Below are 12,500 nucleotides of genomic sequence, written 5' to 3' on the forward strand. Positions count from 1 at the left end.
GCAGTTGCGTGGTAAGCGACCGTGTCTGAAGCCCAAAACACCACCGAGGCAAAGATCGCCTTAGCAGCGCGCCGCTTCAGCGGGCACCGCAGGGGCGACTAAAACCTGGCGGGAGGCATCGTCTCGTGTAGCGTCGCCCCTGCCCCAACTGGAGTGGCCCAGTCTTAAGGGGACAGAGACTGCGAAGCACTTGGACCGACGGCGGACTACGACGGAACGCTTCAGCTCGGCCAACGCTCTCGAGGGAGACATTTTCCGTCTCGCGGCAATTCTCCGCCGTGCCGTGCTCTTCTCGCTCGCAGACGGCGCTCTCGCGTCGAACCGCTTTCGGGGGCCACCCTTCTCCTCCCCGCTCCTCGCACGAATCTGCCGATTCCCATTCGTGCGACGAAGCCCGGAAGGGCGCCCACACAGCTGCGGTGACGTGAGCGAGCGACCAGCTCTGGAGCTCGACGTACTCCGAAGGCAAACAACGCAAATTGCGATCGCTTCCGACTCTCTCGCAAAGGTGCGCGCTACAAGGCAACAGACGTTCGCGCCTCGAGCTTGGACCGCTCTTTCCCTGCAGGTATCCGACTCCATCCTGCGGCGGTCTTGCCAGAGGCGCGCACTCGTCACGCTGCAGTAGTAATGCCTCGTTTCCGTCTCTTCGAAGATTTGGCACGACGGCTCGCCACCGTCTCCTTCTCGTGAGGTTGCTGGCGCGTGGCTTCAGCGCTCAACGTACTGTCCATGATGCCGACGCGGTCAAAACGAGTCGACGGACGCACGTTCCCTGTGCGCCGAAGGCTCTCTTGATATGTGATCCGACCCTCAGACAGACGAAGCCAAGGGAAGACCCAAGGCCGCAATGTGCGTTCAAAGAATCAGTGCTCAGTGTGTCCTGCAATTCACACCAAGTCTCGCAGCTGGCTGCGTTCTTCATCGACCCGAGAACCGAGTGATCCACCGCTTAGAGTCGTGAAAAATAGTTTGTTCAATTCAGTACAGTACAACCAGTGTTTCAGGCACGTGGCGTCTCCCTGTGTGTGGTTTCGAAGAGCGCCTTTCGGCGTGCGCTACTCCTGTTTCGCTCTTTCGTTCGGCGGTCACGCGTTTCCGCATGACCGCTGCTGATCCAACAGCCTACTCGAGACGAAAGACAAGAGCTTGGCGCGCGCGTACTCGCGCAGCTCTCCAAAGCCACTCGGCCAGTGCCAGGGACGGCTCTCTGCGCCGGAGCCACAACAAGTCTACTTGAGGCGGAAGACGAAGCCAGCAAGGGCCTGGCCGCAAGTGCGTTCGAATACGGGATTACAGTCCCTCGTCTGTCCGTACTTCCTCTTTCGACGTGCGGCGCCTTCCCAAAGCGCACAAGTCCGCAAACCGCAGAACGCTTCCGACGTAGCAAAGCCGCGTTTCCTTCGGTACTTCGCAGCAACGCCGCCTTTCCCTCGGCGGCGGGCAAATAGCCTGCAGACGTCGTCGCATTGAACCGCGAACTCGACACCTCGCGCGTCACGAGCGGGAGCCGACCGGCAGCCTCCGGCCCTTTCGGGCGCGGTGGAATTTGCCGCGGAGGACGGGAGAGTGCTTTAGGCCACGGTTCCTTCCGTACTTGGCAGCCGCACCCTCAATACCGCCGGTTCCATGACCGACCGAGCGCCGCACCGTTCCTTTAGTACTTGGGCAGCAACAAAGTCGGGTCGTTACTCCACACTCGCCGCAGGAAGCGACCGGCAGCCGCCAGCCTTTTCAGACTCGGCAGCGTTTGCCGCGGAGGACGGGAGAGCGCTCGCACCACGGTTCCGTGTGTACTAAGCGGCAGCGGCATTAGCTCTCGACCGTCAGTTCCTTGACCGACCGCACGCTTCGCCGTTCCCCTCGTACTGGGCAAGAGCAGCAGGTCGGGTCGTCTTACTCCCATTCCGCGCAAGAGTGCCGAGGCGGACTTCAGAAAGCCCACCCAACAGTGTGCGTTACGCCGTTTCTACCCGCGGGCGCGGCCAAGCCAACCGTCCAAGGTTGCAGCCGGCGTCCACTGGGCGCAACAAATTTGGCACGGGGCGCCCTTCGAAATTCGGGCAATCCCCGGCATGTTCGGGTATAGCCGTCCCCGCGTCCAAGCGGGGCCAGCGGCGGAAAGCGTCGGGCGCAGCGAGCTGCTTCACCCACACGGGGTAGAAACAATGGCGCTCGTCACCCTCGAACAATCCGGTAATGATCCTTCCGCAGGTTCACCTACGGAAACCTTGTTACGACTTTTACTTCCTCTAAATGATCAAGTTTGGTCATCTTTCCAACAGACCGGCGCAACCGAAAGGCCGCGCCGGACATCGGTCCGAAGACCTCACTAAATCATTCAATCGGTAGTAGCGACGGGCGGTGTGTACAAAGGGCAGGGACGTAATCAACGCGAGCTTATGACTCGCGCTTACTGGGAATTCCTCGTTCAAGGGGAACAATTGCAAGCCCCTATCCCAATCACGAAAGAAGTTCCACGGGTTACCCAGTCTTTTCAGACAGGGATAAAGACACGCTGCTTCCTTCAGTGTAGCGCGCGTGCGGCCCCGGACATCTAAGGGCATCACAGACCTGTTATTGCTCTGTTTCGTGCGGCTAGGAGCCGCTTGTCCCTCTAAGAAGGTTGTAAGGTGCTGGGAACCCCGCACCTATTTAATAGGCTAGAGTCTCGTTCGTTATCGGAATTAACCAGACAAATCGCTCCACCAACTAAGAACGGCCATGCACCACCATCCACCGAATCAAGAAAGAGCTCTCAATCTGTCAATCCTCCCAGTGTCCGGGCCGGGTAAGTTTTCCCGTGTTGAGTCAAATTAAGCCGCAGGCTCCACTCCTGGTGGTGCCCTTCCGTCAATTCCTTTAAGTTTCAGCTTTGCAACCATACTTCCCCCGGAACCCAAACACTTTGGTTTCCCGGAAGCTGCCCGCCGAGTCATTTGAGTAACTCAGGCGGATCGCTGGTTGGCATCGTTTATGGTCAGAACTAGGGCGGTATCTGATCGCCTTCGAACCTCTGACTTTCGTTCTTGATCAAAGAAAACATTCTTGGCAAATGCTTTCGCAGTAGTTCGTCTTGCGACGGTCCAAGAATTTCACCTCTAGCGCCGCAATACGAATGCCCCCGTCTGTCCCTCTTAATCATTACCTCGTATTCCAAAAACCAACAGAACAGAAACGAGGTCTTGTTCTATTATTCCATGCAAGTTTATTCAGGCGACTCGCCTGCGTTGAGCACTCTAATTTTTTCAAAGTAAAAGCACCGGCCTTCTCGAGGCACACAATGAAGTGCACCAAGAAAGGACCGGCATGATGTTCAGTCCGAGCCGTCGCATCGGGTAGATGCACTACTCGTCTGGAACTGAGATCCAACTACGAGCTTTTTAACCGCAGCAGCTTTAGTATACGCTATTGGAGCTGGAATTACCGCGGCTGCTGGCACCAGACTTGCCCTCCAATTGATCCTCGTTAAAGGATTTAGAGTGTACTCATTTCAATTACGGGGCCTCAAAAGAGTCCCGTATTGTTATTTTTCGTCACTACCTCCCCGTGCCGGGAGTGGGTAATTTGCGCGCCTGCTGCCTTCCTTGGATGTGGTAGCCGTTTCTCAGGCTCCCTCTCCGGAATCGAACCCTGATTCTCCGTTACCCGTAACAACCATGGTAAGCAAGTAACCTACCATCGAAAGTTGATAAGGCAGACACTTGAAAGAAACGTCGCCGGCTCGTGGCCATGCGATCAGCACAAAGTTATCCAGAGTCACCACACAATACGGGCCGAAACCCGATCGATCTTGGTCTAATAAAAGCACCCGTCGCCCAAAGGGCTTCAGGCTCACTGCATGTATTAGCTCTAGAATTGCCACAGTTATCCAAGTAGGAAGAAACGATCTAAGGAACCATAACTGATTTAATGAGCCATTCGCGGTTTCGCCTTATTTCGGCATGTACTTAGACATGCATGGCTTAATCTTTGAGACAAGCATATGATTACTGGCAGGATCAACCAGGTAATCGTTCAACTGCGCGTCCCGCCTGTCAAGCAGGCCGGACGCCGTTTTTGCGATGCCGAGGCCACCTTCAGGCGCCCCAGCACGCTTCGTTCTTGCAAAGAGTAGCACTTTGCACAGTCCGAGACGACGGCGTTCGAGCTCGCTACGGCGCCCTCCCCGAAGGGCCGGGTATCGCCACGCGGCAAGAAGCACGCAACATTCTCGATAGACTGGTTGTGTCGACTCGATCACGGCTTGCGGTTTCTCTTGAGCCCGCAGCACAGGTGGACCGACCGACACTTGCAACGTAGCCGAGACGGCAAAGCCGCCAGGCGACGGGTCACGCCCGCGCCTTCGGCGCTTTCGCATTTGACTCGTCCGAGGACGATGCGGAACACAACTCGATATCGTGGAGAAAGCGTCGTCCGACAACCAGCCCCTAACGCATCAAGCGGATGAGGCTGCAGACGTCAGCTGTGGGATCCACGGGAGCGATACCGGGGACACGCTTGACGGGCACGAAGCCCGCCGCATATCAAACACCCAGGTCGCTTTTGGGGGCGACTGCTCTCTGGGACCCCCATATAATAGCAGCGATAAGTTCCCAAATCTCCATGGGGCCGTACTCGTGCCACTTTCGACGAGCGTTTGGCGAAAATCGTGCCGCCTCGCAGCGCCGCGAGCGAGATGGAAAGCTTACGTCGGCAGCGCAATGCCGAAGTCGTGAAAGCGCAGCGCGTCGACCGAATGCGCGAACGGCAATCTCTCGCCTATGGACAGCGCGGTTTCCAGAACAATCGCCTTTCTGTGCCCCTACGGGGCCGCACGCTAGCGCGGCCCTTTCGCCGTTTCCGAGCACGAGTGCGACCGGCGCGGGCGGCGTGCTCGACACCCCGGCTGACGCCGTTTCGGACTTTGTCTCTTCGCGCGCTCGCGCCAACGCCGCGGCAAAACGACGACCTCTGCGCGGTTCTTTCCCGGTTCCCGGCGTGCTATAGTGCAGCCAGCCGGACGGTGGCGACGACTCAGTCGCGGCCGTGCGGTGGCTTGTACGCCAAAGTTGCGTGACGGGCGTCGAGCTCCCGCCGCGGCCCGGCTCAGGTGGTTTCGGACTTCTGTCTCTTCCGAGCGCTCGCGTCGTCGTGGGCACGATTCTCGAGTGCGGAGCGGTGCGCGGACACCACCACGAACACGCGCAAGCCGAAAACGGCACTACGGTACAACGTCGGCCAGGGCGGTACGGCCCCCTTATGTGAGCAGCGATAAGTGACCAGATCTCCACGGGGCCGTACTCGTGCGACAAGGCGGCGTACTGCGCCGAGCCGAGCGCCAATATTTGGCCTTGGCACGGCCGATTTGAGCTCTCGCGATCGCCGCGGTACCGCCGCTCACCGATTCAAGGCACGCTAGCGCGGCCCCTTCGCCATTTTTCGAGTAAGAGTGCGAAAAGCGCGCGCGGCGTGCTCGTCGCCCCGGCTGACGTAGTCTCGGACTTAGTCTCGCTCACGCCGCCCCGGCTGACGTCGTCTCGGACTTAGTCGCGCTCACACCGCCCCGGCTCACGTGGTTTCGGACTTCCGTCTCTTCCGAGCGCTCGCGTCGTCGTGGGCACGATTCTCGAGTGCGGAGCGGTGCGCGGACACCACCACGAACACGCGCAAGCCGAAAATGGCACTACGGTACAACGTCGGCCAGGGCGGTACGGCCCCCTTATATGAGCAGCGATAAGTGACCAGATCTCCACGGGGCCGTACTCGTGCGACAAGGCGGCGTACTGCGCCGAGCCGAGCGCCAATATTTGGCCTTGGCACGGCCGATTTGAGCTCTCGCGATCGCCGCGGTACCGCCGCTCACCGATTCAAGGCACGCTAGCGCGGCCCCTTCGCCATTTTTCGAGTAAGAGTGCGAAAAGCGCGCGCGGCGTGCTCGTCGCCCCGGCTGACGTAGTCTCGGACTTAGTCTCGCTCACGCCGCCCCGGCTGACGTCGTCTCGGACTTAGTCGCGCTCACACCGCCCCGGCTCACGTGGTTTCGGACTTTCGTCTCTTCCGAGCGCTCGCGTCGTCGTGGGCACGATTCTCGAGTGCGGAGCGGTGCGCGGACACCACCACGAACACGCGCAAGCCGAAAACGGCACTACGGTACAACGTCGGCCAGGGCGGTACGGCCCCTTATAAGAGCAGCGATAAGTGACCAGACCTCCACGGGGCCGTACTCGTGCGACAAGGCGGCGTACTGCGCCGAGCCGAGCGCCAATATTTGGCTTTGGCACGGCCGATTTGAGCTCTCGCGATCGCCGCGGTACCGCCGCTCACCGATTCAAGGCACGCTAGCGCGGCCCCTTCGCCATTTTTCGAGTAAGAGTGGGAAAAGCGCGCGCGGCGTGCTCGACGCCCCGGCTGACGTCGTCTCGGACTTGGTCGACGCCCCGGCTGACGTAGTCTCGGACTTAGTCTCGCTCACGCCGCCCCGGCTGACGTCGTCTCGGACTTAGTCGCGCTCACACCGCCCCGGCTCACGTGGTTTCGGACTTTCGTCTCTTCCGAGCGCTCGCGTCGTCGTGGGCACGATTCTCGAGTGCGGAGCGGTGCGCGGACACCACCACGAACACGCGCAAGCCGAAAACGGCACTACGGTACAACGTCGGCCAGGGCGGTACGGCCCCTTATAAGAGCAGCGATAAGTGACCAGACCTCCACGGGGCCGTACTCGTGCGACAAGGCGGCGTACTGCGCCGAGCCGAGCGCCAATATTTGGCTTTGGCACGGCCGATTTGAGCTCTCGCGATCGCCGCGGTACCGCCGCTCACCGATTCAAGGCACGCTAGCGCGGCCCCTTCGCCATTTTTCGAGTAAGAGTGGGAAAAGCGCGCGCGGCGTGCTCGACGCCCCGGCTGACGTCGTCTCGGACTTGGTCGACGCCCCGGCTGACGTAGTCTCGGACTTAGTCTCGCTCACGCCGCCCCGGCTGACGTCGTCTCGGACTTAGTCGCGCTCACACCGCCCCGGCTCACGTGGTTTCGGACTTGCGTCTCTTCCGAGCGCTCGCGTCGTCGTGGGCACGATTCTCGAGTGCGGAGCGGTGCGCGGACACCACCACGAACACGCGCAAGCCGAAAACGGCACTACGGTACAACGTCGGCCAGGGCGGTACGGCCCCTTATAAGAGCAGCGATAAGTGACCAGACCTCCACGGGGCCGTACTCGTGCGACAAGGCGGCGTACTGCGCCGAGCCGAGCGCCAATATTTGGCCTTGGCACGGCCGATTTGAGCTCTCGCGATCGCCGCGGTACCGCCGCTCACCGATTCAAGGCACGCTAGCGCGGCCCCTTCGCCATTTTTCGAGTAAGAGTGGGAAAAGCGACCGCGGCGTGCTCGACGCCCCGGCTGACGTCGTCTCGGACTTAGTCGACGCCCCGGCTGACGTAGTCTCGGACTTGGTCTCGCTCACGCCGCCCCGGCTGACGTAGTCTCGGACTTGGTCTCGCTCACGCCGCCCCGGCTGACGTCGTCTCGGACTTAGTCGCGCTCACACCGCCCCGGCTCACGTGGCTTCGGACTTGGTCTCTTCGAGCGCTCGCAGCCAGGTCGGGGCCGACGCCGACGTCTGCGTGGGGCTTCAACGATTCCCGGCGCGACGCAATGCAACTGCGCGCAGGATGCCAGCGACTCCGCCGTGGCCGTGCGGCGGTGTACACGCAGAAGTTTCGTGAAGGGGTATCGAGCTCCCGCCGCCCCGGCGGACGTGGTTTCGGACTTTAGCGCTCGCAGCGATCTCGCGGCGATCGCTGACGTCTGCGCGGTTTCAGGTGTGCTACGATGCAGCAGTCTGCCGCACGACAATTTACGGAAGCGAGTGCATTCCGCCCCGGCGGACGCGGCAGCGGACTTTGTGCCTGCGGGAGTGCTCTTGTTGCTGTAAAATTTGAACGGGTGCAGCTGCGCGAAGCAAGTGTACACATTTTCTCTCTCTCTCTCTCTCTCTCTGCCTCTGAGGCGACTGTAATTTTAATTTAAATGCAATTGGAGGCGGGAGCAACCTGATGAGAGTAGGCGGACTTCGGCACACCTTGTAGTTTAGAAATTGTTTTCAAGCTTTGAGGACATACACAATCGCGCCATCTGCTTTCCCCGTCTCTTTGGCACTTCATAGTGTGTGCAGCATGCTCTGCATTCCAAAGAAACGCGCCTGTTTCTCCCCCTCTCTCACGTTCTTCTTGTCTTTCTTGCTGCTCTTGTGAGAAGTTGCTATGCTCTTTACTCGCTGTAAAATAGAATGCTTGCGCGAGCCAACAACTTGCGTGTCTTTCTTTTTTTTTGTTGTTGTTGTTTTTTTCTCTCTTCCCAAGACGTTTCTGCCATTATTCACTAGCTCTCGTTCTTAGTATGCAACGGAGCGTTAGCTCGCGCCATCTACCTTTCTTTCTGTATGGCGAAGGCCGTAGGTTTTCCTAGTTCCGCACACAGATGGCGCGGATGCGTTTTCGCGCCAGTTTCGAACGACCTCGCTGTACACATGTTTCTCATTTAAAAGTTTCAAAGGGGCTTGCGAAAGGGCGTGGTCCTTTTTTCTTGCGCAAGGCTGAGCTTTCCAGCTGTGCTTAAGCTATGCTAGCATGTGTGCGTATGTGTGTGTGTGTGTGTGTGTGTGTGTGTGTGTGTGTGTGCGTGCGCGCGCGCGCGTGCGTGCGCGTGCATATGTGTGCGTGTGTGTGTATACACGCACACGGTAAAGATGATGGGGTAGCGCTATTTCTTTCTTTCTTTCTTTCTTTTTTAACAACACCTGTGCTCCACATGGCGATCTTCCTGCCCTCTATGTTTCCGGTTGGAAGGAGTGCGCAGCCTTTTCTATATTTATTTATTTTTTTTTTTTCATTCTCTTTCATTCGTACATGAGGCGCGCTACCTAATTCTAGCGGTCGAATCGACACGTTGCAATCCGTCCCGGCCTGTGCCGTATGAAAACTTTCAGTGGGCCTTGCGGTAAATAAAAGGAAATGAGGGAAATGCGCGTAGTGTATTACACTTGCGCACGGGCTTGAAACGAAGGCCTCAAAGAAAGCCGCCTTGAGCGGTCGCATTCAGACGGAAGTAAGCATTCCCCTTGCGCGTGTTTTCCGCTCGCCTGTTCCGTTTTCTACGAGGTTGCCTTCGTTGGTTTTGCCTTGCGAACAAGCTTGCGCTCGGGTCTCGTTTCTACGCGACGGCGTTTCGTTAACAGTGAAAGACTGAGGCGTCGCGAGTTGATTCGCGAGATAGAGAGCATAGAGTCTCTAGACGGGCTGGGTTTTATAAGATTGCCCACGCTGTTGCTGAGGTTACCAATGTCGCCAGGGCACCCACAAGGCAGTGGTACAATGGAGTGAAGTGAAAGACATCGCTTCTCGGCCTTTTGGCTAAGATCAAAGTGTAGTATCTGTTCTTATCAGCTTAATATCTGATACGGGTTCTATATGGACCCACGATATTAAACCTATTTTTGGAAGTTGGCGGAGTGCTTGAAGCCTGCTTCACCTCCGCCGCAGGTCGGCCCGGTATTGCACTACCTCCGGGATCGGCCCCCGCTCACTTAGGTGAGACTTCATTCAATCAAAATGAAGAACACAAGCTCGAAGCGAGCACTCACGTGACACGCACCATTCCCATACTATACGCAACGATGACGGTGTTTCTGAACGATTGTCTGCTGTAATGAGCCACTTGGGGGGGGGGGGGGGGAAGGGTGATTAGCCGTGGGTTTTGCAATCAATGTAAGTCCCACTCAAAGCCAACACTGCATTTTGGAGTTCACTATCGCTTTGATCCGTAAACGACAGCAAGCTCGCCCTGCGAAAATCCGCTGCCCTAGTGGAAGAAAGGTTCCCTATGAAACAAAAATGGAGTGCCCGATTTCCGGCAACATTTTCGCTGCAGTGGGACCGAGCGCCTCGAAAACAAACTTGTCGTATGGCCAAGTGTGGCGAAATATATTCAAGGGTTCAGAGGTGCCTCAGCTTTCCAACCTGTATGTTATGAATACCTGTTGCTACCTTTTCGTCATCATCATCCTGCTGGCTACGACCACTGCAGGGCAAAGACCTCTCCCATTATTCTCCAAGCACCCCGGTCACGTGTAAGCCCGGTCACGGTCGCCGTCTAGTGCCTGCGCCCTTCCTAATCTAATCTGCCCTCCTAAATTTCCGCCACCCCGTGCTACGCTTCCCTTCTCTTGGAATTCAGTCGGTAACCCTTAATTGATGATCTTCCCCCCACATTGCATGCCCTGCGCACGCCCATTTCTTTTTCTTGGTTTAAACTAAGGTGTCATTAGCTCGCGTTTGTTCGCTCACCCCCCGAATCTGCTCTATTCTTATCCCCCGTAGCGCTACACCCATCATTCTTCTTTCCAAAGCTCGTCGCGTCGCCCTCAGTTACCCTTCGGTAATCCTTAAGGTCCTTCGTTGCGGCACTCGCGGCATCTTTCTCATTTAAATAAGGCTATTTCGTTCAGTTTTGGGGGAAAACTCAATGAGCTAGGCGCGATTGTGTCCCCGGCGCCGCTCTCAACAAGATGGCGGCGCCCAGGCTTTTTGCCTGGTGGTTCGGCTTGACGCAGAACACGCCTGCAGGGCAGTGAAGCCGCATTGAAGGGGCAACGAGCGGCGCAGTGAAGCGCATGCTCGGGCGAAAAACGCGAACATCAGCCAAAAATACAACCAAATGGCCAAATACGAATTTCCGTTATGGGAAATTGGAGTTCAGTTGGCGCGTTGCGCTCGCCTAAGGTAAAGAACATAAATGCGAGTGCCACATCAGCCAAGTCAATGCTGAGGATCGCGTATCATTTCTTATTTATTTTTCCCCTTGCCTCCTGGCCTGCGTGGCCCTAGCGCGCATGCCCACGAAAGTAATGCAATAAGGAAAACGCGAAATCATGCGGTGACGGCTGTATCATATCCATTGTGCGTGCTTTGTTCTTTTTGGACTACAGTGGTGTGCGTTATGAGAAAGTTTCAGTGACCAGCGAACCTATATTTAGAACCACATTTACGGTTACTGCTAACAAGCTGCGGGTAGGTGTTTTTTTTTTCTTTCTTTCTTTTTTTCGCTACCAACGATGGGTTATCGCAACCGCGATCGGTTGTGCTAGACGCGTTCTTGCCAAACGTTGGCTCTATACGCGACCCGTGACGCGTGGTCGGCACATTCAAGCAGTCCATTGCAAACCGTTCCAAGAAGAAGGATGCTAGCTCCACGTTCCGCCGGGAGCGCTAGTTCGAAGATTGTACTTTTAGACCCTCGAGGAAGCACCGCCATCCCACGTTTTCTATAACGCGCTAAGACTCAGAGCGACAGCGACCACTTGTCTTTGTCAATATCTCGGACACACTTTTTTTTTTTCTTTAATCCAGATCGTCAGACGAGCCCGCGTTCACGCGCACTCGCTCTCTCCGATAAGCAGGGTAGCTCGGTTGGGGTGTTGTAGGGCCTCGCGCATGCGCTGCTGAGTTCGTCGCTTCGCCGGCCGGTCGACGCTGGCGCGGTACTGGTAATCAACTTCGACGGGCATGGTGAAACGTCACTGTGAAACGTCACGACTAGCAATGCAATGTGTTTGCGAGCAATCGGAGAAATGAGAGAGCCCCTGTAGATTAGTGGAAACGTTCCTCCAAGTATTACGTTTGCAATTTGCGCCTACGAACATGAACTAGACAAAGGAAATGATCTGTAGCCGCCTTCACTTCATAAAATTCCCGTACGAAGAAATTTGCGTGCGCACGTGATCTCCCGCATGAAACCAGACGATAGGTTAATTTTAGCCGTTCATTTCGATTTGCCGAATGTAAACCGGAACACTTTCTCCACGCGCTCTTGAGGTTTGAATGACAATCAATGACATGCTTTTTTTATATATTTTTGTTTGTTCTATCTGGAACCAAAAGAATTCAGAACGCCATTTCAATCTTAGATTCGATTCACGCCTTGCGTTACGTCACCCCTGGCATATCTGATGAACACGCTCTGCTGTTAAGCTTCATGATCACGGCATTAAAAGTCGCCACTTCCCGAACGTTTATCGAGCCGATGATGAACCGTATGCTGGATTCTTATTGTAATGAGTTTATAGAAAGTTTTATACTTCTATGGCTAGCTTCAAGGAAAGGAAAAACATCGCTCAGCATTGTATAACGCATAACAACAACAACGAAAAATCTGCAGGTTATTCATACTACAATGAGAACACTAGGAATACTGAAAAAGATGAAATCTAGACATGCTGCAAGGAGCCAACAAATGCAATTGAACCAACGAACTGAACTGCAATTATTTCATCAAGACATGCCCCGAAAAAACGTGGCCACTATCAATGCTCATTTCAAAGCTGTTTTTTTTTTTTGTTTGTGACGGATAATAATTATCTTCCCAATGGCTGATGTGAAAATTTCAGAGCGCGGCATTTTCGAAATCTCAAGGCCCCGGCTGCTTTCTCTCTTCTTTAAATATGTTCCGGGTGGCAGATGGAGAA

At 56.1% G+C, this 12,500-nt stretch overlaps 3 non-coding genes across 3 annotated transcripts; 1 reads left to right on the forward strand and 2 right to left on the reverse strand.

The window, feature by feature from the left end:
• Nucleotides 1-807: 807 nt before the first annotated feature.
• Nucleotides 808-960, reverse strand: LOC139053260 (5.8S ribosomal RNA). Its single transcript, XR_011510358.1, has one exon. It is a non-coding gene; the product is annotated as a 5.8S ribosomal RNA (ribosomal RNA).
• Nucleotides 961-2,197: 1,237 nt separating this feature from the next.
• On the reverse strand, nucleotides 2,198-4,012 carry LOC139053299 (small subunit ribosomal RNA). The gene has a single exon (XR_011510396.1). It is a non-coding gene; the product is annotated as a small subunit ribosomal RNA (ribosomal RNA).
• Nucleotides 4,013-9,370: 5,358 nt separating this feature from the next.
• LOC139053279 (U2 spliceosomal RNA) lies at nucleotides 9,371-9,562 on the forward strand. The gene has a single exon (XR_011510376.1). It is a non-coding gene; the product is annotated as a U2 spliceosomal RNA (small nuclear RNA).
• The last annotated feature ends 2,938 nt before the right edge of the window (nucleotides 9,563-12,500 follow it).

This window comes from Dermacentor albipictus, unplaced genomic scaffold, assembly GCF_038994185.2.
Source record: "Dermacentor albipictus isolate Rhodes 1998 colony unplaced genomic scaffold, USDA_Dalb.pri_finalv2 scaffold_84, whole genome shotgun sequence".
Lineage (NCBI taxonomy): Eukaryota > Metazoa > Arthropoda > Arachnida > Ixodida > Ixodidae > Dermacentor > Dermacentor albipictus.